The sequence below is a fragment of the Ammospiza nelsoni genome, chromosome 15 (assembly GCF_027579445.1).
Source record: "Ammospiza nelsoni isolate bAmmNel1 chromosome 15, bAmmNel1.pri, whole genome shotgun sequence".
NCBI classification, from domain to species: domain Eukaryota; kingdom Metazoa; phylum Chordata; class Aves; order Passeriformes; family Passerellidae; genus Ammospiza; species Ammospiza nelsoni.
Window position 1 is genome coordinate 1,537,699 of NC_080647.1, and position 27,344 is coordinate 1,565,042.

Below are 27,344 nucleotides of genomic sequence, written 5' to 3' on the forward strand. Positions count from 1 at the left end.
GAAAATCCAAATGATATCATAATGATAGAGTAAGGGACGTGAAATGTGGACAGCTAAGCAGGAAAGAGGGGCAATCCATTTACTTTGCCCCAAAAGATCTGACTACACGTTGTCTATTTTCTCCACAAAGAGGCCCATCCAAAGATGCTCCAGATTCTTCCAAAGGGCAGGCCTCGTTAAGAGCTGACAAATGCCTTTGTCTCTCACTGAAATCCAAACTCCAAACCCTCACTGCCCACAGAGCTGGCTCCTGCCTCTGTCTCCGCCAGGGGAATCTCATTCCACTTGACATGGGGGTTTATATTCAATAACCATGTAAAGTTTGAACTCTATCTTCGCATTAAATTTGATTTGGTGTGATATTTATTACATCATCGGGTAAATTGCCCACACAGTACAATAAGCAGGATTATGCCCTTCATCCCTCAAACCAAACAGATTACAGCATTGATTTAGATGAAGTAATAAGGGGAACATGTTTTGCACCCCCTGAAATGACTCGTGTGGGAGTGCAGTTATTGTCGGAGATGTCACTCCTATCCCACCCTGCTCTGTTGTTTACCAGTGCTACTGTGAGATATGTAAAAGCAGGTACAAAAGGCATTGTAGGAGGAAAAAAAATGCAAATCTGTTACAGTAATTTCATCTACATGGCAGAAAGGAAACACACATTTAAAACACTTGAAGCTTCTCTGGTATGTGCAGGGAACTGGGACGGGAACAAGAAAATTTCTTAGAAGAAAATTGCACACTCAGTTATTTTCTAATCATATTAATAGCTCTCCTTGTACCTATTGCAGCTTGAAGTGGTTTCTTTTAAAAGATCACAATCAGGATGGTGAATAAAGTTCAGCTGAGTTCATCACAATGTAGATAATAAATTTACAGCAGCAGTATTATCCTGATGCCAAACACATTGTGCTATTTAATGCCGAGCTGGAAAAGATCAAATTTTTTGACAATGAAGGCACAGGACAACCAGACGGCAGATAAAGGGCACAAACGCTGTAATTATTCACTGTTGCATCACCAACTTTTGGTGAAGTGCATGGGAATTGCAGTCCTGGGCAGGGCTGAGATGTGCACAGCCCTTCACAAGGCACAAAAATCCCTCAGAGAGGGATTGAAAACCCCAGCACTGGCTGGACCAGCCCCGGGAGATGGAGCCTCACATCCTGCCCCTGGCACGAGGTGGAAATGCACAATTGTGCCAGAGAGGAGCTTTGGAGAGATGAGCTAGCAGGACACAGATCCAGGGAAATGCTGGCACAAGCAGTGCAGCTCTGGGGGTTAGAGACAGCTTTAAACACCCACAGGCCTAATTTTGAGCTCTGCCTTACTGAAAATGGTCCAAAACCTTTACATCCCACCTCCCAGGAGGGGCCACGCTCTCCCTCTCACTGACACAAAGCAAATAGAAGATACGTTTAGACCAAAGCAAAAAGTAAAACAGCAGCAGTGGAATTTAAGCTCTGCACCCTATGAACTCCATGTTTAATTCTTTGCTACCAAGATTTGGATTTCTGAAACCCCAAAGTGCAGCCTAAACCCTGCATTCTCATCCTCCTGTGTTGGGAATCTCAGCTACAAACTGGGTACAACCCAGTGGAAGTCCTGGGCCAGGGAGACTTAATTCTATTAATTGGCAGCATCACAACTGAGCAAGAAGGGATTTCCAAGTGCTTTGAGTCAATGAACTTCTCTTCAGTCAGTGAAACTTTAAATGCTAAACATGAGTAGTAGGAGTAATATTTTTTTAATATTATAATGTAAAATGGAAGTTACACCTTGGACTTCTGAAATAAGATTTGCAGCCTCAAGAAGAGCAAAACAGGAGAGTTCCAGTAAGTTATTAGTGATTAGATCTTTCATTAAAAGGCAATCCTAGCAGGGAACAATCCATGGAAATAGCCCAAAGGTCAGCCAGACCCTCTGTGCTGAGACACCCATATTGTGATGGGATAACTGCAGTCTTTCATTATGGAACATTCATCCAGCCTTTTCCAAACCTTTCCCAGTTAAAATTATCCCCATGTGAGAATAAAACCTTTTATAACAATAACAATAAGCCACAAGTCTTGATAATGATGACAGTCAGACAGACAGCAAGCCATAAATACTGAAAACAGCAAAACATTTTAGGAACAACAGAGAAAACAAACAAGCCCCAAAGCCCAGATTTTTCCAGGAACTGACCCAGAATCTCCAGGCAATCAGCAGCAGCACAATGAACAGGATGGGTGATGAGCTGATGGTTGAAGATAACATTTCATTTATTCAAGCACTCTGCAGTGATGTTCCTTTCTCCCCATTTCCCTCAGGAACTGCCCGAGGCTGCTCTGATTTTGACCCCAGCCCTGTCACAAAACCCCTGGCACCTCATTTTAAGTAAATTGAGCAAAATGAATTATTACCACCAAACACTAATAGGTAGACACTAATAGATAACTCTAAGAGTCAATTACAAAAGAAACACCTCCAAGGAAATTTCATCCATAAAGATTTCTGAGGCACAAATAAGATCATTTCCAAGTGATAAACTTCACCGTTGTTATATTCTTTTGCTAATTGCTTCTGCTTTCTTGTAAATTGTTTTGATTTTTCAATTTCAATTAGTAGCCTCAGCAAGGTGTGAACTCAGACAACCTTGCTATTCTGTTTTTCTGCTCCAACAAGAACATTTCCACATTTTTATTTTGAGAATGCTACTCAGATTAATTACTGGGTTATTTGTCTGGAAGGCTGATGGAAGTGATATTTTTTCCCCATATTGACACTGAGAAGTGGTGTAAGCCCATTGAAATGGAAGGAGTCGAGCCTATTTCTACCAGCTGAGAATCTATCTGTGGGAAGCAAAGCAAAATTTTCCCTCTGGGCTCGATCTTTATTGGTAACTCAAACTAGTATCTAAAATCTATACTGTGAGAGAAATATTCCCTAGGAATTTTTCATTGAAAAGATCTGCTCCTTCTGCTCAAAGATTCCTCTCCTTCTGCCCATCCCAGTTAATGCCAACAAACCACACTGAGCTCGATCAATCTCAGAAAATAAATGTAGCATATCTCGGCATTAATGGTATGGATCAATAGAAGAAGCACATTATAAATCCAAGAAGAAAATAGAAATAAAGCTTAAATACCATTAAAATCCATAATGCCTTTCTTTTACAAGCCATTTATCAGGAACAGTGGGTGTTATAGCCCACATGTCAAATTCTACATGGGAAATTCTACAACACAGTGTGTGCAACTTCAGGAAATCAAAGAAAAAAAAATTAAGTTTAAACATCAACTAGAATTGGAATTATTTTATTTTAACTAGAATTTTAATTAATTACAACTGTTTAATCTATGAAGATTTGTAAGCAAGTTAAATGGATTTGGAGAGGCAGAAATATTAACAACTCCTGAATTCTCCTACTGAAAGACATGACAACTGTGAGAGCAAATTCTCGACCTTTATCTTCAATGAACTGCCTTTAATGGTATCAGGTAATTTCAACTCTGATCAAAAAAATCAAACTCCTGTGCTGACAAGAACAATTTTTAGCTGTAATAGTGACGAGGGCAGACCACAGCTCTTGTTTTTCAGATGAGTTAAACCACAACTGAGCGCAAGTTTTGTAGCAATCCAACTTCTCACCTTCCAGTTTTACACCAAATCCTTTCAACCCCCAAATGAACAGATTTCCACCTTTCTGTATAAATGCAGGAAAGCACAGTGCTCTGTACTGATCCCTCCTGAACCTTTTTTGATTTTGATATACTGATTTATATTCTAATACCTGCTGTCATACGGGGTTGGTCTCAGGTATTGAGTAGCAATTTCTGAAACGCACTCAAAAGTGGCACCTCAAACAAGTAAACAACCCACTTTTCATACCCAGACATATCATCCTGTAAACAAGAGAAGACACTTTCACCAAAACAATCTGCAATTTGCATCGAGAACACACAAGATCAGAAGGGCACTTACATGAGATTTTGCCGAGGCCAAGGCAAAAGAGAGCGAGTTCCTCCAGTCAAACTGCACTTCTTGATTTATCTAGAAACCTCTGGCCTGGAAGTTGAGGACAAGATGGAACAATTTTAGTTCTGATAGCATTCTTCCTGTGACCTGTGGCTTCAGCTAAGTAATTACAGTGGCCTTGGCAAATATGAGTTAAGCAGTGTTGCCATGCCAACGCACATCCCTCTCCTTTCAAATGTTTTACTGCTCCAGACACTCTGGGCTTGGAACACACTTCCCACCAGGCAGACTCCTATAGGAGTCTATATTGGACTTCTATTATAGATTCCTATTCTATTAATCAATTAATTCCATTTATAGACTAGAAATCTGTAATAGAAGAAGTCTAATATGGACTCCTATGGAATAGAAATCCATAATATTCTATTATAGATTTCTATTCTATAAATCTTCTATTTAGATCTTCTATTATGGATTTCTTTCTATGGAAGAAATTCTGACCTTAAAATTATGTTAAATGCTATGGGTTTCACTTCACAGGATCAGGTATAAGCATTAATCATCGACGTATTTCCACTTCTCATAAATTTTTTTCCTGAGGAAGAAGAGCATGAAGTAGCAGTCGTGATCAGCATTGCTGGTATTCAGCAATATAAAATATCCTTGTGTGCTGATATTCCAGCCGGAGAAAGGTCTTTCATTTTTCTGGTCAAAACATATCAATATTGCATAACTGATACTAAAGGAATTCGTACTCAGATATTTTTTTCCTGATGAAAACTGAAAAACATGTGTAGGTTTGAAATTCTGGATTAAATTTTGCCAGAGTTGCCTTGAAGCCAGTTTTAGGAATAAGAGAGAGGAAAACAGCAAGAGTTCAATACATGTAACCCAAACCTTGTGCAGCAAATCTGGATGTAATACGGAATTCCACACCAAAGAAGAGACATCAAGTTTTAGAGCATTTTAATGTATGGAAAATGGACCAATACAGAATTTACCATGCCAAAGAGGAAAGTATCAATATCCTAACTGTCCCAGGGCACTATTGATTTTCTGTACCCTGCGCTCATGCCACAGGTGAAGCTGTTGACATCAGGACCTAGAGGTAAAGTGGCAGGTACTGGACTATTTTTACTTGTTTTCACTGCACACAATTTGCACAGTCATCATCACACCATTAATGATATTTTCAGAGTGTTAAGGCTTCAATTGAGATAATAATAAAATTTCAGTTTCAAGCATGAATTGTGCTTCCTTTTTTTATTCCATTACAGGATTCTGCCTGTGAAATTGATGGAGAATCCCTGCAACACATTCCATAACTTGGATGCTACAAAGTGATAGCACCAGCAAAGGCTATTGATTATTAAAAACCCTCTTAGATAAGCAGCAACTCCAAGCACATATTTTACAAAATATGCAGTATAATGTGAGCCTGATCTGCATTTTTAGTCCTTTCCTGTGTTTTATTTATTTATTTATAAAATACCAGCAGGATAGAATTACAGCAGCAAAACCAGCATGAGCTGTTGTTTTGGGAAAATGCTACTTCCTGCAGCTGCATTTGCAGTGCTTTTACCAGCACCACCAATCACGAAAGGACAACTTTGAAAACAGTTTTCGCAGTCTAAAAATAGATCCTTCTGGATTAGTGTTCACCTATACATGTAAATAAGTCAGTCTGATTTTCAGGCAGGCTTTAAGGGAAATGAGATTAACCTAATATGAAAATAATTCAATTATTCACAAGAAAATGCAATTATCGTACAATCAGTGCTCAGGAATCCAAATAAATCAGCATCTTCATATTTATATTTAAACAAAGGGATCCATATGCCAATGATAGAAGATTCAAAGACAATTAATTTATTATAGAACAAAAGGCATTGTTCTGACGATTTGAAAGTCAGGTACAAGGAAAGCAACAGAACTGATAATGACTCTAATGCACGCTTTGATTGCTGGAGATGGGAACTGCACGAGGGAAGCCAAACAGAGCTAAGTGACAGGTTGTTCTACCTGCTGGGGCCCATGGGGAGCCAGGCTTGTGGCTGCTGGGAGTGTTTGATCCCAGGTGGGCTCCAAATTAACCCTTTCTGCACGGTGCAGGGCTCTGGCAGCTCTCAGCAGCCCTGTCCTGAGGAGATCTCTGCTTGAAACCACAGAGTTCTGTCACCTGCAGGGAAAACAGCATCGCTGTCCTCCACCCAGCTGCTGCTCACTAAACCTGATGCAATCTGATAGATTTCAGGCTGTCGACACTTTTGGGATATTCATCTGTGGACTAAACTGTGAGGGGTGGTTGCAGAAATACACACGGGTGCCAAAAATGCCAAAAATCAACCAAGCAAGGAACCATTCCAACCAGCCAAGGAACCATTCCAACCAGCCAAGGAACCATTCCAACCAGCCAAGGAACCATTCCAACCAAGCAAGGAACCATTCCAACCAGCCAAGGAACCAATCAGCCAAGCACCCACGGCACCATTCAACCAACTAACCAAAGAATTAAACAACTAACCAAGGAACCATTCAACCAACTAACCAGCCAAGGAACCAACCAACCAACTAACCAAAGAATCAACCAACTAACCAGCCAGCCAAGGAACCATTCAACCAACTAACCGACCAACCCAGTCAAACCAATTTTTGGCGGAATAACCAGGTTAAAATGTAAACAGTTACAGGTTTTGGATGCATTAATTAGGTTTGGTAACTGAATAAGACAATGTTTGTTCTCCAAGCCTATCCATAGACACTGAATATTTATCAATTATTGAAAGGCAGATGAAGACATCACAAGACTGACAGTTTGGGGTCTGGAAGCTTTACAGCCAGCCAAGTATGTAACGTACATTATTCCATTGTGAAGTATGGCCAGTGCCATCTCCACATCACTGAACTGACTGGATTAACAACCCAACAATTCCAACCACCTTTGTCAGATGTGATTCTCACCACCTATGAAAACTGCACATCTACCAGTCAAAACAGTAGATCAAGTTAAACCAATTAGCAAAAATAAATTAAGCTAGATTAGTCCACCATGAGTTTTTCTCTTAGCTTTCAGCAGTCACCAGTCACCAACAAAAAGTTAAAAACCTTTGCACATATTTTCAAGACCAGGGCCCACAAAAGCCATCTAGCAATCAGACAGGCCAAGTTTTTCCCTTCTTATTTTAAATTTGAAATGCTAAAGTTCATTTTTAGTCCATATTTTCTTTATAATTTCAATCAAAGCTTAAAATATTTGTGGTACCAATAATAAAATAGAATTTATGTCAACTACTGTAGCTTTTCATGGTGTTCTTTAGAAAATATTTAGCATCTTTTGGTCTCCAACAGTCTGATATTTCCAATGGCAATTTTCCTGACATCTCTGCGTTTCTTTGGGACTGATGTTTGCCCTGAACATTATTAAAACACCTATTAACAAATCCAAAACGCTGAACTAATTCCAGTTAGTGCAAGACAGATGAAAAGAGGCATTTTGCAGGCAACTGGGAGCCAACTCTGGGCACGCAGCTTTTTTCAGCCAGCTGAGTCTGACACCGGGGTATTCCACTGGATTCTCCTGAGAGAGAGAGACCCAGCTGTGCTTCTCCTGCTGCACGTCCTGCCAGATGATCCAAAGGCCTGGCAATTCCGGGGAGACTGGAGCCTTCCCTTCTCCTTGACTGTGCAGGGCTGAAACGACGCCAAGCTTGTTCCAGCACAAGGTGTACCTTGTTATTGCCACTTGTTTATTATTAGGAAACAATTGAGAAGGAATTAGGAATCAGAAAATTCCCATGTTTTTTTTTTTTTTGTTTTCTCTTCTTTCCTCTATTCTAAAGGGTGATTAGAAATGAAAAAGAAGCGGGGAGTTCTACTGGCTTCACCACCACAGCATTGCTGAAAGAAGGAACAGACTCCATTCTTCCTCCCTAAACATTTTCTTATTAGACCCACCAGACACAAAGAACATAGAGTCTTTGGTTAATACCCATCCAAATTTTCAGCCTTCACTTGCTGTCCTAAAAATAGGTGAGCTTGAGGCCATTCTTTCCAAAGGGTAAACTGATTTTATGCTCCTGTTTCACAGATAAACCGGAGGGGCAACAAATGTTCAGATAAAGCCAAATAAGGAAAAAAAACCCTGTCAAAGGAGGATCTGAAATGGAAAGAAATCAATTCAAACTTTCCATCAGAACCTAAATGAAAGAGCAGCTTTGGAGCACCTGTTTGAAAAGAAATCCCAGTTTGTTATCAAAGGTTGATCAAAGTGCTGCTGGTGGCAGAGTTTGCTGTCCCTCAGCCCACAGGGGCTCCTGCAGGAGTGAGGGGAGCAGGCTCTGCCTGCACTGACCTGAGCTCACACTCACTCACACTCACATTCCTGCACAGGCTGCCCCAGGTGGGATATTGATTTATGCTTTTCTTGGTGTCCTACACAGAGTTATTCCACCTGCAGGGATCTTTAGGGCTGCAGAAGAGACTGATAGCTCCCTGCCCCATTTTCCTAGGTGACTTATTCCCCTCTCTGCTTGGAGATTATTTAAATATATTTTATACAAATGTAATTGCTGGCTCCAGATATAAAAACTCAGAAAAAATCCACTTGAAATAACTCACAACTTCTTTAACTGGGTAGTGGAATATACACCTAAAAATCTACTCTGCAGCTGGTTCAGAGAGGGGATTTGGACAAGGATTATGATAGACAGTGACTCTGTATCCCCCTGAGAGCTGGGCTTGGGTCTCTCACATCTTGGTGAAAGCTGCTGATCTCCCAGGGAAATTCTAATAATGCTGTGTCTAAAACAAGAAGAAGCTTTCTTAAATCTGCTTTTCTGAACAATTTCAGAAATTGTTCAGTGATTTTGGCCCAGGTAGTTTTGAGGCAATGGAAAGTTAGACTCAAATTTGAAATGTTTCTTCTCAGTTTTAGAAAAAAAGACCTTTGAGTTAGTTTGTCAATCTAAAGAATCACATAAGATTATCATAAGGTTATCATAAAGGTACAGAACTAGGCAATTTTTCCTAATTCCTTGGATTCTATTTGCAGCTGCATTCAGGCACCTGATTGGTTCCCTTTCTATCCTTACACTCCAGCCCTGACACCAAAGGATGTGTAAAAGGAAAAAACTCCTGGAAAAACAACCTAGTGATACCTATTAACAAACCAGGCAATTAAAACCAGATGGTTCAGCACCAAATTTTCAGCAGAGCCCAAGCACATTCCAGAGGAATAACAAAAATAAACAGCTGAATGTAAAACTGTGAAACATATGTTCCCATTAATATTAAAGCAGCACCACTGGGGTGTGTTTGTGTGTTTACATAAATACATGAGTGGGGTTTTTCTGATATCCTGGTTTATATGTTGGTTATATGAATGGACTTGCAGGCTACTCTGATGCTGTGAAGTCAAACATTCCCTTACCTGCTCTGGCTTTGGGAGCCATATGTTCTCATTTCCAGTCCACTGAGAGCCTCCAAGTTCCATATGCACGATGGAAACGTGAATTTACATTTGTAAATTGAGTAAGCACACGCTTGTGTAATTTAGAGCTGCATATCAGAAGCCCAGAATTCCATTATTCAGAGCAGAACTGCAGGAGTTGCAGCCATGGAGGGAAGGTCTGGTCTCAGCCAGTGGCCACAGGTGGATGTGGGAGAGCTGCAGAGCCTCCAGCGTGTCTGTGGCCAGAATTGTGCAATTATGGTGTGCCTCCCAAGAACCAGAGATCAAATGGCATCTGCAGCCAGCTATGGGCACTGGGAGGGGGTTTGCTTGTTCCAGGGAGACCTTTTGCTAAGATCATGATGTTTTCTCTCTCAATTCCCCTCAGCTCCATGCGAAAGCAAGATCCAACATATGCTGTGTGCATCCCGTGCCTGCCTGCACACCCCTGCACGTCACTCTGAGTTATCCCAGAGCCTCCTGAGCGCTGGGGGAGCAGAGCTTCACTGGGCTGGAAATTCATGCTTCAGCAAATGCATTGTCAATTTGGTGACCATCTGTAACTCGCAGGAGTCTTGTTTTGTGCTGTGGCCACGAATAAGGCAGGGTTTGGGTTTCAGAGCAGGGCCAGGGATGGTCTGGAAGCCCTGCAGCTCATGGGTTCACAAAGCCCGAGGATGAAGATCTGGATGCTGGATGAGATCTCTCACTTCAGGTGAGCACATCCCAACACAGCTCCCACACCATTTACACCTGCAGGTGAGTATTGCACACCAGCACAAGGAGCAAGACAAAGCAAACCTCTAGGAGTTCCAGGATGAAGCATTACTTACCCTCACATTGCTCTGGAGAAAACCAAATTTTCAGTGGTGGTCAGTAACAGCCAGAGACACAATTTGCCTGGGTTATTTCCTCTGAGTGCAGATGAAATGTGCCTGAGCAATACACACCACAAACAATTAACTATGCACAAGGAATGTCAGCCTTACAAGTAAAACTTTCAAAGAGCAGTTAGCAATGGTATTTTTCAGTTGAAAGGCATTTCCAGCATTATTTATAGATTTTCTATCCAGCATTCAGGACATGGACATCCCTGAGCAGCCACCACTGCTGGTGGTTTACAGCAAACACAGAAACCCAGGCAAGCATGACCACCTTATCAGGGCCAAGTTAGGAACTGAATTGTTGGCCACGGTTTCCTTTATTAGCAGCAACAGCCATCCTCACTGTCTCATTGCAACAGAATTTACAAGGAGGCAAAGAGATGCAGTTCACTTAAGCCCTTCCTAAAACAGCTCCAGAAGAGTTTTCTTGCCTTCTGTTCTCTCTAATCCCCGATGAGGAGATGGTGCAATATCAGTGAATTGCATTCATTATTCACCTGTCATCCTGATAAATGATTTTCCAATAGGGGAACCCATCTAATACATCTTTACTGCAGTGAATTAGGGAAACCCAGAACAAAGCAGTGTCTCCTTGGCTGCATTTGCATAACCCGGGGAAATATCTGCTCCTAAATCATTTCTGTTCCCTTTCTTGTTTGTTTTCTTACAGCAGGATTTGAACACTGGCATTTGAGAGGGATGCTAATGCATTCCCAGAGGACTAAAATAAAGCTACAGTAAATAGAGTTACCTCTCGGTCACCTCTCTAATGTTACATCTGTGTGCAGACAGGACCTGAATGGGAATCATTTCCCTCCTCCTCCACAGGTTACTCTGTTGATTTTGGAGGGTTTGCACTGATCTCACTGCAGAGGTCCTGGTGAAACACAAAACAAACCCAGAGAACAGTCCACAATGGGTTTTTTGCCTGTTGTCAAACAACAGTGGACTGCTCAAAGTTCCTCAATGGGACAAAACATTCTGCTCTAAAAACTAAACTTAAAAAACACATTCCCAAAAATACAATATTCACTAAAATACAATACTGCAAACTCTGCTCCTGTTCCCTGAGAGGAGGCTCTTTTTGGTTTCAGGTTTCCTAGCATTGGTTATCTCAGAAAAGGACACCACTCTCAGAGGGCTCCTATTAGTGCCTGTGTCCTAAGCACAGGCACAGAAAATTCCACATTCAGAGCGGTGGAGGGACAGTGGAACACTTGCAAGGAAATTCAAGGAAATGTTTATTTTGTAACCTGTTTAGCTGAGTTGGAAACAGAGCTCTGTGTCTGGATCAGGGCCACGCTACCCAAATTTACAGCATTTATACATATCTAAATTATATAATTGCTTTTAGCTGTTTTGCAGCAAGCTGCTTAGAAACTTGGAAATTTTGGCTGTTATTTGTTGCAGCAGGGCAATCTTATAAACCTTATCAGCCTGTAGATAGTATCATGTGAAAATTTGCCCTATCTTCTGCTATTTGTACAGCATTTTAAAACTTTATATTCAAACAGACCTATTTTACTGGAGCAGGCTTAAAACTTCCTTAATCAGGTTTAAAACTTTCTTAATCAGGTTTTCTAACCTTATTTTTCTTGAATTTTTTCAAACTTTAAAGTCCTTAGGCTCAGTCACATTTATTCAGTCAGGAGCCTGGTCTGGCTAACCACTGTTACCAGAAAATATTTTATCCACAAACAAGTCATTTGTTAGATCCTAAACTGGACTTAAGCAGTTTTCTTTCCTGTTGTGGAGACCTGCACTGTGATATTGAGTTCTGCCTGAAAGATCGGGAAATTAATTTTAGATTATTTTCACACTCCCTGGATTTAAAAACTTCAATCAGCCTGGCATTAGGCTCAAGTACAGCTAAATAGCCTGATAAATGTGACTTTTGCTGGTATTAGTGGATGGCAGAGGGCTCTGCAGCCTGCTCACTCCTCAGCACTGTGATGCCACACACAATAGAGGCCTGACAAATATAAAATGCCACAAGTTCATTTGATTTAGATGCAAACTTACATTTGTAAGTGTTGATATTTATCACAGAACTCCTCTATTCACTCAAGGGACAATTATTCACTGTTTCTTCAGGGTGTACAGGAGGTCCAGCTCCCTTTATTCAAGTGGAAAACTCCATTAAAATGAAAAAAACCCTGTGAATTGTAGAAGGTACAAATCTGGTTCAGCAGTTGTTGAAATTAAGCAAATACTTGACTTTAAAGCTCTCCACAGGTTTGTCAGTGTAATTACACAGCCCACGGCTAGGCCAGGTGCACATATTAACATATATGTGAGCAGTTTAACATACATGTGAGCATTTGCATAAGGAAATTCGGCTGTGGCACAGAGTCCAGGCAGATTTTTAAGTGCTAACAAGAAACCTGAATTTAAAATCCCTGGATTTTATTGCAAGGCTGCCTTGGTGCTCCTGAGCTACATTTCTGAATGGACACTTCCATAAGCAGTGGAAATGCTATTTTCTCTAGTTTATCCCTTACTGTTGCCACTGATTTCTGTATATTCTTACATTTCTTAGTCGCCTTTCTTTTTTTTTAACAATAAATTGCCACGGGTATGCAGAAATAAAAAAAAAAAAATCTCAGCAAATTAATAGAACCATCAATCTTTACATATAAACATGTGTGCACATATACACACACATATCGGTTTGTGAACATCCCAGAAAAATTGGTGAACTGTTATAAGCAACAGCAGAAACCTTAATTGAGTTCTATACTAATAATGAGCATTAATATTGCTACTTAAGTAATCAGAGAATTAACAGTGCTGTGCAAGCTACAGCAGTATAACATTTATATTGCTGAACAGGAATTGTAACGTGTTGGGAGGATGCTGAGGAAAGGGAACAAACCTGATTCAGTTCTGCTTCAGCTACAAGACCACAGTCTACAGCAATTAATAAAAAAATTCCTGTACAGTTCTATTTTTAAAATATTACATCAATGCTGTTATTTCTACTGACACTGAGAAATCCTTGTGCAAATGAAAAAAGCATTTCAAACAATTTCTCCTCCCCAACCCTTGTTTATAAAATGCAAGAGAAACAACTGAAAGGGAAGAAGAGAAAGCAGATGAATCTTTCTACATCAGAATTTAAAACTGAACTTGTAGGGTTGTGCCACACAAACCATTTCCAGCAGCACTCCATCAATGTGATAAATGCTGCCATCCCATCACACACGGCTTTGACGCTCACAAAAATCAGTTCTGAGCTCCCCTCTCTGGGAAGGTGAGCTTGGAGTGAGAGCAGAGGAAAATCAAAGCTACAGAACAGCTCATTCCTGTACCAGAATTAGCATTTCTTCCTGGCATTGGCAGCACTGCTGAGACTTGTAAATTATTCAGCATCTACAATCAGCATGCCAAATTTCAGTGGAAACCTTGGTGCTTTTGTAAGTAAATTCTTATCTTACCTGATGGTGTTTGATGTGTGACTGACTGAGGTGTTTCACAAAGGCATCTCTGCAGCTTGATTGGGAACTGCACTTGTGCTTCCTCAAGGAAAAATTAGCTACTTGCATTTGAAATTCATGTCATAAATTCCTCAGTATTCAGGTTTACCTTCTCTCTTATAGCCTCATTCTATCTCTGGAATCTTGGGCTTTGATGAAGACAGGACAAACTGCAAGGATACAAGCAGATCTGAAAGGACCATCCATTTATTAACTTTAATAAAAGTTATCTTGATCCACAAGGCTCAGACATTTAATTAAAGTAAATGGAAAAGATGCAGTAAAAAAATCTGAATAAAGTTTTAATATTAGATCAGCCTAAGGAAATTCAAGAGAAAAAGAGGGGACTGATAAAATACCTGATGGATGGGGAAGGATATGATAGTTCAAGGAGAGGGGATGTCATGCAGGATTGTCCCAGCTGGAGTGAAGGCAGAGCCCACAGCTGCTGGTGACTCATTTACATGCACAGGGCTGCCTGGGATGCCGCAGAATGCTCCAGAAAAGCCTGAGATAAATTGTTGAAGGGCTGGAGATGCTGCTCACACCTTCCCTGCTCTGACTCTGCGTTTGCACTCGTCCATCTCCCACCAGTTTAAACCAGCAGCTCAGGAAGGAGGGCCAGTGCTGGGCTAGCAGTGATGCCTTAGGATTGGAGCTTCTATAATTTTAATTTATTTGTGATCCTGCAGCTCTTTAGTGTGCAACTCTAAACTCCATGAACAGTGTGAGCTGCTGCTTCCCCATTCAAACACAACCATTCCTCTCCAGGCCGGGCACCAAGGACACCTCACTGCCTCAGGCCCTGAGATGGGAACAAAAGTGAGCTGGGGGAGCAAACTTGGGGTAAATTACCTTCATTATCATGGGGTAAATTACTTCATTAGCTGAAGCTGTAATTGGAAAATTAACCCTCAATATGCCCAAACTTAAACTGTGCAAACCCATGACCCATAATCCATGTTTGGGTGTAGGCCCTGGGGGGCTCTGTCTGCCCTAAATGCACCTGAAGACCCTTCAAAAACTACAACTGCTTTTAAATCTCTTAATTCCATCTGGCCTCTGTTTTTGGGCAGCCCCACAAGTTCCTGCAGGCTGCAGCTCCCAGCCTGGAGCTGGAATAAGCAGCTGGGGAAGGAGTTCCAGGATGTTTTACCCCTCGAGCACAAATTGGACACAGGTGGCTCCAAAGCACTGAGAATCGTCGCTCTCCCCCCTGCAAGCCTGGCTGTTATTCCACTGAGACATTCTCATTGTTGTCATGGGCTTGTCAAGCCTTCACATTCCTAATTTCTCAGTTTTGATGACTAGATCTTTGCTATAATACTAAGAACAGTGCAGGAAGTGAGTGAAGGACTGACAGTCTTTCATTTTTTGAGACACAAAATAAGTCTTTCCTGTCTACAAGTCAATCCTGTTTTATTCTTAGCTTCTCTGGAGCACACTTCCTCAGACAAGAACTAAACTCTTTTGTCAAAGCCATAAATACTGTAGCAACACTGTTCAAACCCTTCCTTCTAGGCTTGTGCTAGCAGATTGCAGTTTGCCTGGTAGCAATAAAGTCCTAAAAGTTTTTGTTTAAAAAGTTGCCATCAAGTAAAAAAAAAAGAAATTAAAAACCTATAATTTAAATGACATAGAATCCCTGATATTCTCCTGAGGCAATTAATAATCCAAATATAAGCAACAGCTGCCATGTAACATTTTTAGTCAACATCAAGTGAGATTAAGATGATATTTCTTAAAACAGTGAAATAGAAAATTACATTTTACATTGGAGCTTGATTGATGATAAAGAAGAAATATTTTATATTCCTTGCACAAAACAGGCTGAAACACAAATATTAATACTATCTAAGACTTCAGTGTGGCTAAATAATTCATAGAAGTTAATTGAATTTTGTTGGTTGGAAAGGGGCTGAGATTGATTCAGCAGTGAGACAGAGGAGATGATCCCCTCAGCCTCTGATATAAGTGAGGATTGCCCTTTCCTGGGACCTCCCCGATTACCCAGGGATCAGGCAGCAAACGCTCCTGGGGACTCCCCACACTTATTCCTAGGTAAGTATTTTCCTGACCCCTCCAACCACCAAGAGCTGTTTAAAATTTTCCTTATGTTTGACATACTCCAGTTATTTTACATTGTTCACTTACATATTAATCTACAATTCACTTTACCTTGCAATACAGCATTGCAGAAACGCAAAGACAAATGCATGCAAATTTAAAGAAATCTGACGAACAGATCAAATAATGCTCAGTGAGCTGAGAGAAATCAAAACCCCCCCCAGTCTAAAAACCAAAGAAGAAAGAAAATTTGTGTCACTGATGTGAAGAATTTACCCCAGTGCTGGTGTCAGTACCTCCCACCACTCAGACTATGACAGAGAGGCATAAAAGCAACTGAACAGAACTTCCATGCACAATTTCAGTGCTATTGATTAAATAAAAACTGATTTGCAGGAAGAAACTGTAGCAGCGAGAGTTGGTGAGGAAGAACAGAAAATTACAGTCTGGAAACCATGATTATTTAAACTATTTCATCTACAGATTAAGGAAATTTATTTTGGTCCTCTCCTCCCTAAATCCCCAGTCCAAATCCTAAACTGTGGTCACTCATTCACTTGGTGAAATACTGCAGCCTGGTGAACACTCTAAACCCAGCATATTAAAAAGGTCAAAATGATATTAAATGTGGGGCTTTGCAAAATGAAAAGAGTCTTTCCAAGCAGTGCCTGGGCTGGGCTCCCAGAGCAAGGCAGAGGAATTCCAGGTTTGCATTCAGCAGGACTGTGCTCCAGGGGAGTGCTGGTACCACAGCTGGTAACTAAATTTGGTGACAAGTCATAAGTGTTATATTTAATATATTATATAATAGTATATATATGTATAATATGCATTGTATAGAACATATGTTATATACTATATAATATATATTATGGTGACAAGTCATAAGTGTTATAGTTAATATATTATATAATAGTATATATATGCATAATATGCATTGTATAGAACATATGTTATATACTATATAATACATATTATGGTGACAAGTCATAAGTGTTATAGTTAATATATTATATAATAGTATATATATGTATAATATGCATTGTATAGAACATATGTTATATATTATATAATATATATTATGCAATATATATTATGTAATATTTTATATCACATAATGAATATAATATTACATATATTATATATATTATAAATATTAATTCATAGCAGAAAAATTACAAAATAAATATTATTAAATAGATATGAATAGATAGAATATTAATTAATATCAGTAAAGATTTAAAAAGCAACACAGAGACCACAGTGAGAAACATCAATTCTCTTTCTGTGGATATGGTCAGGAGGAAAGCAGGAGAGCATTAAAGGGCTGTGCTGGGATCCCCTGGCACTGGAGGCTACTCAGGGTGGAACAGAGCTCCAGCCCCATCACTCAGGCAGAATCCCCAGGCCATCCACCTGCCCAGGAGTGGCTTATTTGGTTATTTTGGGTTATTTTGTTATAACCAGCCCTTCTCCATCACTCAGGCACACAAACACAGACATGCAGCCCTTAGCTTGGCACAGGTTGCTGATCACTGATTTTGAGTCTCCTCCTGCAGCACCACAGCAGGGCAGCCTCAGGAGTGCCACTTACAGATATTCTCAGCAAAGCAGCACAGCCTGCTTTTCTTCACCCAAAACTTCTGAGATATGAACACATTGAATCTAACATGTTTATTCTATCATCTGTTTAAAAGGCTCCTGGAAGGACAGGAGAACAAATTTACTGGTACAAGGATGGACGTTGACAGAGTGACAGGGACTCTGTTAATTCACCTGGGAGACTTCTCCATTTCAAAAACTATGGCCAGAATCAAGCAATTAATATATAGCCATTATATATTATTATACCACCAATTACAATTATATATTATATAATATAATTAACACATCATATATATTATATATGATAATACATATAATTAATTATACAGATATAATTAATATATATCTGATTACATGTTCTTGCCATGGAAGAGTTAAATCTTATTAGATCTGTGTCTCACTCATCCTCTCCTTTTAAATCACAGTAGAGCAACTACACAGAACAAAGACTTCAGGCTGTTTCCAAGGTGATAAATCAAGAGGCAATATCACATGTGGCAATAAGTTCACATTGCAGTTATTCAAGCATTAAAATCTTCTTTGCTAGAGGATCTGCAAACCCCTTCCTTCTCATGCCCTCCCCCACCTTTGCATTTTTTTTTCCAAATGAAGGATTATGCAAGGTAAGAAAACACAGGTAGGTATTTGTACTGGCAAGAGTAGAAGAAGCACCTAAATGCAAGACAAACCCATTTTTTAAACTCAAAAGTACTTTTTATACTGTTTTTTTTTCCTTTTCTGGCTGCTTATGTCCTGAGCAATTGCTTTTATGAGCACAAAACGCTGTTTTTAGTGGAAGTCTGGAGGGGTCTGCACAAGAACATTAAGCAGGGTTGTGACCCAAGAGACTGAAGCTTTGATCCAGTAATGAGATCATCAGAAACACTCTCAGCAGTGCTGCAGATGTGCTGCACAATAAAACAGAACTAACTACAGCATCAAGAAACGCAGATCTAGAACAGCCACACACACCAAGTGGCTGGGGAACAGAAGGGTGAGGAAATAAAGGCTGCAAAATGACTTTCACTCCAAGGACTAAATGATTATTGCAATTTCAACTCCAAAAATACAAACTGCACCAGTCATTTGCATTACAAATATTATCTTGATATCTAAGCAGTACAAAACACAGATTAGAAGGAAAAATGGAGCTTTCAAAACCCAGGAAGATTAGATGGGATCTAATGGCCGATGAATTATATCACGGGGGAAATACAGGTATAGTTTTTACCAGAGAACATATTAGTTTCAGTCTTAGTTAAGAAAGGCATCAGGCAGCAGGTGAATTGTGCTACACTTGTTGTTTCCACAGTAGGAGGATTTTCAGGCTCTAAATTGTCTGAAGGATGGAGGAAGGGCTGTCAGTGGGACTGCATTTACTGCATTTACCTGTGCAACAATTCCTCAGTGACAGCTCCTGTGCCCAGCAGCAGTTGGGGATCACTTATTGAACCCTGATTATCCCAAACTGCGCCTCTGGAGATGCTCTCCTCTGTGTCACCTCATCAATTATCACTTATAACAAGTGTTACTCCTCTTTAAATGCTCAGCATGGACAGAGACAAATTCTGACATGAGCATAATGAGGTCTAATATCTCCATAAAGGGCAGGAGTCAATAACTGCCACGAGCCATGTGCTGTATGCAGCCAGTCCTTTCAAACCCCCAGGGAGACACAGTCAGGGTATTAAGGGGCTCAGAGGTGCGTTTAAATTAAAATACACAGGTGAAACAGAGTAATTTAGGTTGCTTTGAAGCCGGGATCTGAATATTGTTTTCTGCCAATTGCTAGTCAGCAGTTCTGCTTCTGATTTTATCTGAAAACTATAAAGAAAGATTTCCATGCTCAGTTGCTCAGAGCTGCTCCCCCTGCACTGTGTGCCAGACAAGCCTTGTCAGACAGAGCTGTGTTTTACTGGTCTACAGCATCATCTGCTTTATCCTCAGCCCAGATCTTTAAAGCCACTTTAATTAGTGCACTTTAAGGAAGATTCATCTGTTCTAAAATTGATACCTGAGCTGCTTGCCTCACAGGCTGTCCATAATTATTGAGGCTTGTTTGAAGAGCTGTAACTTCTGTTTCCTATTGTATGAATTCAAAAGAATAAATGGCTGTGTTAGAAACACTGATATTTATGAACACAGAAGTTTGATGCACATAATAAAAAGTAGCATTGTATGAAATACAAGAAGTTAACACCGATTGCTTCTCTTTAGGGGTGAAAGAAATAAGGAAGTCCCATTCAGACATACATTCAGCAATACCCCAGAAAAGTTCAGTGTGATGTGTCTCTGCTGCTCTGCACAGTAAAAGATCACTCACCAAGCACAGGAAAGGGAATAATGAGATGGGGCCTGGCCACAAACTGTCCCTAAAGCAGCTTGGACTGAAAGCCCAGCCCTGAAATCCAGAGCACTTCACAGAGAAATGGATCCAATTAGCAAATAATGCTTCTTTTCCTCATTTTCCAGCTCTTGTCTGGAGAAGCCAGCCAGGAGCTGCTGCAGGAGCAGCTGTGCAGGGACAGCAGCACCCAGCACAGAGCCAGCCTGGGTAACCCAGGGATACACAAAGCTCCCAAGTCATCCTGTCCCAAAAGCTGACATCAGGTGAGGGGTTTGTAAACCAGAATTAAAGGCTGATAATCTGCTAGCACCCACATTCATCCCAGGTCCCTGCACACAGCAGTAAACGGACGTGGAAACCTTTGTTAGAAATGATTACAGCCAACACCTCAAGGGGAGGCAATGAGAAAAAATGGTGTATGGCTGCAAGTCCTGTTTTACTCACCAGATGTGTGATCAGAGCACTCTTGCCTGGCATATCCAGCTCCTAGATTTAATTCTTCCTGTAAAAACATTTCAGTTTGGCCCTTCTCCCTCCCAGGAAACTCTCAAACCACCTCTTTGGTGTTTCCAGTCTAGGAAGCGGAGGAGGTGCTGAAAGCCACCAGAAATCTTTTCTCCAGCATGACTATTTTAGCCATGGAACCAGCACATCATTTATTCATTTTGTCCTTTTAAGCATTTTGCACAAAAACCAAATAGCTCAGCTGAAGGCACTGAAATATTTGCTTCACTACACATGTGTACAGGAAACTTCCTTGTCCAAAATTTCCTTCTCATTCAGCAGAATTGTCTGGAATCCATAAACACAAATGGAGAGAGAGATACAAACGTGTTCAGCACCACCTGTAATTGGAGTTTGATTTCAGCTTTAATGTTCAAGTCATGTAGGTGTCTGCCTTCAGCAGTCAGAGTCTAAAGCTTTTATCAAGATAACCAACTCGTGAGTTTTGCACTGTGACATCTGAGGGAAACATTATGTCTCATACTTCCTGGAAGAAAAATGATTTCCATTAAGTCAGGTGTACAATAGTTATAAAAGCACAGTCTAATACTGTTAAAGAAATACTTTGACATCCTGCTGATAAGATCATTCTACCCTTGCAGAATGTCAACAGCTAATCATATTCTTTATCTGCACAGATATTATACTGAGAAATTGACTTTGCCATCTGGCTCTCCAGAATTTTTATCAGGCCTTTTTAATTAGGTTCAAATCATTGATTTCCATTGTTCCCCTGCTCCTGTGTTTTTCAGGCTGAATCCATTTGCAGTGCACTGCAGCGTTCTCAGGTGGAACCTAAAGTGAATGGGATTTCCCCACAGGTTTTCTCACTCTACATCTGCTAGCAAAAGTCCTGTCATGCTTGCTTAGTGGTGCATATAATTCAATTTTTGTTTTATTAAGATATGAGGATGACCAATCTATTAACAACAAAAAAAAATTAAAAAGTTAAATCAAACAACCTTAAAAACTCCATATGAGAAATGGGCCCAAGGCTCATGAATTAAAGACATCTGCAAGGAGTCTGGGAGGTTGGCTTGCTGTAACTGTGATGAACATGATGAAACCAGAGCTGTAATGACTTTCATAGGCCAGGACATATTTCTGGGTTAGATTGGCTTTTCTGGTCTGCTGCAATGCTAAAGGCATTCGTGTGCCATTGCAAGGTGAGGAGAACTGTATAATACAAAATATTGCTGTACACCTGACATGCAGATACTGTAAATTTCAGTTCTCAGAGCAGGAGCCCCTGCAAGACTATTGATTTTAAACCCTACACAAAACAGTAATTAAATTCTAAAGTAACTTTGGTAATGTTAATCTATGAGGAAGACACTCTTCTGGGTAAGAAATGTCTTTAGGAATTTGCATTCAGAAGGAGAATTGGAGACAAGTCCCTAAATAATTGAAGACTAATTTGATTTTCAAAGTAAGCAAAATCCAGATCTGAAATTCCCTCAGAATTTAATGGACGGAAGGGCTTGGATAGAGACCATTACCTTAGGTTTGTTTTTTTTTAAATAAGCAAGCAAAGCAAACCCACCACACCTTGGTGATACAATTTACAAGCTGAACAGTGAGGTTTACACCTTCTGCTCATTTCCTTCATTAATTAAATAAAAATTTACGTGTTCTAGACATAAAACACAGCAAGTCCTTTGGGAAGGAGACCAAAGCGCTAATTGGGGGTCCACACAACAAGGCTGTCAAAGGTTGAAGCTAAAATGACAAGAAACAGCAAAACTCCTCCAAATTTCACTCACAGGCATTGAACTCGCATTTAAAGTTCAAATATTTCCCAGACTCTCTGGGATTTCTCACTGCTGACCAAAGGAACTGCCAGGCTGTGTCTGCTCGGAACAAAGCTGTAACTGGAAATGTTTAATACTGGAACAACATTATTTCCCTTTTTCCCCCCAAAAGAGAGGGCAAAGTACGACACCAGGGATAGCAGGATATCTCTTGATGCAAACAGAACTTTCATTATGGGCACATAAGTCAGCTCAGGTACTGGAGAGTACTTGGAAATTCAGCCTGCAAAATATTTCTGTGCAGAGAGTGTGGAATCAAACAGAACCTGCCTTCTGCTCAAGAAATTACAACCCCTGGAAAAACCTCACTCCAAGGCTGTGCTAACCCCTCTCCCTCTTAATAATGAATCAATAGCCGAGTTTACTTCAAAACAAATCACAGGAGCTGCAGAGCAGCAAACCTGAGGCATGAGGAGCAAGATATGGAGATTTTTGCAATTAAAGCCAAGCAGCACACGGGGCTGGCCATGGGGTTGGAGGGGGAAGGAGAAGTGCAGGAAAACTTTCCTCAAGTTTTAATTATCTTCCACTGATTGGAGCTGTACATCTGGGCACTGTCATTGAGACATTTGCTTGGGGATCAGAGTAGGAAAAGTGGAAAGAAAAAGCAGGAGTAGGTTTGGTTGGCTGCTTTTCCCAAAATTGAAATAAAGCTGCCTCACCTATAAGTCTCCTGTTCTTACATTAAAAAAAAAAAAAAAAAAAAAAAAAAAAAACAAAAAACCACCATAAAAATCCCAGATATTACTCTCAGTCTTTTGGGGTTTTTTTTCTTTTTGAGATATACTACTGTAAAATTCAAATATTATTTAGAATTTAAGAAATGTGAATTATACCTTCAACTCTGAACACCAATTACATCATGAGCTTAACACCATGCTAAAACCTCGAGTTCCTCTCTCTCATTGTAAATATTTTTCAATTGCTTTCTTAAGTTTTTTCATAGGGATTTAGACACAAAAGATATTTGATAGAGTAATATTATTCTTCTACTTGTTCCTCCTATGACATTATTATGAATAAAGTTCTCTCATTTATAATCCCTGTTCACTTAGTTCTTTTCACAGCTACAAGTGTTATTTCTTGCTCTGGAGGTTACTCAGCCTCTCAGAAATACTTCTGTGATTTTTTTAAATTGATCAGAGACATTTTTGATGACTCATTGTTAAATGACTTTGTGCCTCATGCTGTGGTTTTACATCTGGATTTTCCGTGCTGTGAGGAGCTCCCTTGCAGGGGCTGGCTGTCAGAGAGGGCACGGCAGTCCTCACGCCCCCGAGCTGCAGCAAACTCAGAAGTGATGGAGATGGATGGACTCAGGTGTGCAAAAGCTGTGGCAGGAATCTGCCCGTGCTGGAGTCAGTCAAACCCAGCCCAACAAAGCCCTCGAGGGTCTGTGCCCAGTCAAACCCAGCCCAACAAAGCCCTCGAGGGTCTGTGCCCAGGCAAACCCAGCCCAACAAAGCCCTCGGGGTCTGTGCCCAGGCAAACCCAGCCCAACAAAACCCTTGAGGATCTGTACCCAGTCAAACAAAGCCCGAGAGGGTCTGTACCCAGTCAAACCCAGCCCAACAAAGCCCTTGAAGATTTTTACCCAGGCAAACAAAGCCCTTGAGGATCTGTACCCAGTCAAACAAAGCCCGAGAGGGTCTGTGCCCAGTCAAACAAAGCCCAACAAAGCCCTTGAAGATTTTTACCCAGTCAAACCCAGCCCAACAAAGCCCTTGAAGGTTTTTACCCAGTCAAACCCAGCCCAACAAAGCCCTTGAAGATTTTTACCCAGCCCAACAAAGCCCTTGAAGATTTTTACCCAGCCCAACAAAGCCCCCGAGGGTCTGTGCCCAGCTGAGAGCAATAACCAAACGCTCCCCTACAACCACTTTTCCGCAGGGTGGGAGAATGCAGAGCCAGGCTCTCATCTGCTACAGAGCTTTCCCTGCTGGGAGGGAATCAATAGCGGGGGTGATGGCTCCTCAATTATCCCTTCAATGCATTCTCAGTTTTCCTGCTTTTACCACAGTTTGCCGTCTCCCTCTTGGCTGAGCCACCGCCCGGGTACTCACAGGAAGGAGGAACTTTTCTCCGTGATATTTGGAACAACCCAAAAAGTTTCATTTTAGTCTGAAGAGTTTGTAAACCAGCAATAATTATAATAAATTGTAATTTAAGAACTATACCGTGAAAGAACTATATACATATAATCTATATAAAAGTTATATCTATATAATCTATATATAAAAGTTATACCTATATATATATAAAAATTATAACTATATAATCTATATATATAAAATATATTTATAAACAAATTATATCTACATATCGACAAAACTATTGCCTCTCCCATGGCTCTTTTCTCTCCCTGTGATGAAAACTGTGCTGCTGATACAGAGATGAAGCCACAAACTCAGGAGATAACTCAGAGCCCTCTGCTGCTGAGTCCTGCTGGGCACCAGGAGCAGCCCCAGCCCTGCCCTGTGCCCTCCCCAGCCTGGCAGGGCTGTGCCAGCCAAAAGCTGTTAACCCCTTCGGAGCAGGCACAACAGATGGGCCAGATTGGCTGCTAATGGAGCTGTCCATCAATGCCTTCAATTGCACTTTGCTTGTTTTCAAAACAGCCCATATTGATTTTTTATTTTTTTTTTTTTAAAGCAGAACATAAAATAAACTGCCCTGTAAACACAGAATAGACTGACAAACACAAATAGGCCCAGGAAGTGTTGTGCTTCCTTGTCCTGGGAAAGCTCCGTGTGGAGATTAATCTATAAATTGTATTTGTATAAATTTTATATATTATTTATGTTTATATCTATATATATTATATTTATTTCATTAATAATTATTTCTATCATTACTTATATTTATTATGAATACCTATTTCTATACGTAATGTTTACATATAATATTTTTCTAAAATGTAATTTATTCTCATATTTATATATATTTATAATAATATATATTTATATTATTTTATATTTATATATTTATATAATTTGTACAAATTTATCAAAAACTTATTGTAAATACAGGTGAGCTTCAACTGTGTCAAAGGTTCCCCCTCAACTGAGAGCAACATTTTAATCACCTGTTCCCAGGGCCCATAAATTATGTGCTGCATAAAAAATTCCATTACAAAAAAATCTTCCTGCTTAGAAAATGCAATTTAAATAAAATGTATCATTTTCTGCTTTAGGAAATAATAGATGTATTTCCATAAAAACTTTATGGATGAAAAATTACCTCTGCCTTTATGTAGTTAGGGTATTAGTTTGGTAAACTCTCTGAGGACATTGCAGTGAAAGCCATTTCATTTTTATTTTAATTACAGTGAATTACTTGTTCAATGAAAAAATTCTTGCACAGATAACAGCCTCACACACCAGACTTTGTTCCTTCAGGAAGCAGCTGAGAGCCAATCCAGCTTTATTAAGTCCAAGCCATTTTATGAGCCTGAGCAGCCAATTCCCTCATCAGGTGTGCACTTACTAGACATGAAGTGACATTTTCTTCTCACTGCTCCTAAGTTTTGTGCAGGTAAAAACAGGTGGAAAGATGCATCACAAACCTCTAATTTCATTTTTTTTACTATTCGAGTACCACAAATTGATATTTTTAAGACATTACATGGATTTTTCTAACAAAGGCACTCTGGAATAAGCTGCAAATTAAGGCATAAAAAAGATACTGAAAATGCACACATCCTTGGGAAGATTTATATGCATGAATAAATCAACTGTTTGAACATGTAACTGTAAAGCATTTTATTTTCACCTTCAAGAAAAAGTTATGTTTGGTGCAATAATTTTCTTTAATGCATGATAGTTTAATTCTTATAAATAAGAGTTTCTATTTTTAGAGAAGGAAAGTCTCCGAGAACTCTTTGCCACAACAAACTCCTGAAAACTGTTGGTGTTTTAAGAGAAAGGTTTATGTTTACAAGGCGAGCACTGACAAAAAGAGGTAATTTCGGGCTCTCTGGTGTTTTCTTTCCCTGATTACCTGGAATGCCAGCAAGCACCAAGGCTTTGCCTCCCTGCAGGTGAGCCCTGGTACACGGGATTGTGCAAAGTGCTGTGCTGCACCGTGGGGAGCGTAAATCAGCTGCATTTATCTGCTCAAAATCACACAGAACCAACCTCAAAACCAAAATTAACGGCGAATTCAGGTTGTCATCTTATTGCAAAAGTCCCATACCTCCTCAGTGAGGTTTCACGAGCAGCTCCTTGCAGCACCAACTCCTTCCTCACAGCAAACAAACTCCAACCCTCTCCTCACCCCCTAACTCACTCTTTTATAGCTCTCATCCCTATTAGACACAGCTGTAGCCTGTTCCTAATCTGGGGTAATTAATACAGCTGCAACTCTTCAGGGCTGAGATTACCTTCTGCACTATCTTCATTTCCTTATATTCTATCATCCCCCCAAAGCCTTTGTCCCCCAAAAAAACTCTTTCGTGTGGTTTTTTAAATCAAGAATTCAAATGGTGTTTTATTAATGTTTAGCCTTAATAAAGGCAATAAAGCTGCAAGGAAGAGGAAGGGGAGTAAGGAAAGAGAAGGGAAGGAACTGGTCCGAGGTGTTCCTGCTGAATTATTTGGGATGTCAGAGTTCAGGAAGGAAAGGCACAGGCAGGAAAACCTGCAGGCGTTTTGCCTTGGGGTCTACCCTTGGCAAGGCCCAGTGAAAGCAGGAGGGGAAAGAGCAGTGCAAGCAATGGAATGAGAGAAAACACAAAAATCACCCCAGTGCTCTCTGCACACCCACAGCTCCATGTTGGGGTGCAGGTTTGTGTATAATTGTATGTTAATCACACCCTTAGCTTGTGCCATGCAGAACTGAACAAAACAGCTCTGTAAAATGTGCCCATCACCCTGAGCGTGGCACAGAGCTGTAAAAATAAAAAGCTGTAAATGTTTAATGGGCATTTGGAGCATTGCAGGAGTGACCTCCCAGGCTGAATTAATGATGGATCACCCACTCCCCGGGCTCTCCCTGGCATGGCCCCTGAACTTTTTATTCAATGACTGCTCAAATTCAGTTGTAATTTATTCTGATGCCTGCAGCTTGCTCCACATTTTTGAGGCATTAAAGCTGCTCTTTGATTAGTGATTAGGGCGTATCTTTATCTATTTGAGAGGAGTATTTTAAATGAGAGCTCTGTGACAGGCCATGGTGTCATCCACGGAAAGGGCACTGGCTCCCTGCTGACCCCAGCCAGCCAGGGCTGAAAGT

General features: G+C 40.3%; 1 long non-coding RNA gene across 1 annotated transcript; it reads right to left on the minus strand.

Moving 5' to 3' along the window:
* Positions 1-3,788: 3,788 nt before the first annotated feature.
* LOC132080163 (uncharacterized) lies at positions 3,789-26,354 on the minus strand. The gene is made up of 3 exons (XR_009419506.1): positions 26,307-26,354; positions 3,976-4,059; positions 3,789-3,896 (listed from the first exon to the last, which is right to left on the minus strand). It is a non-coding gene; the product is annotated as an uncharacterized LOC132080163 (long non-coding RNA).
* Between the last annotated feature and the right edge of the window lie 990 nt (positions 26,355-27,344).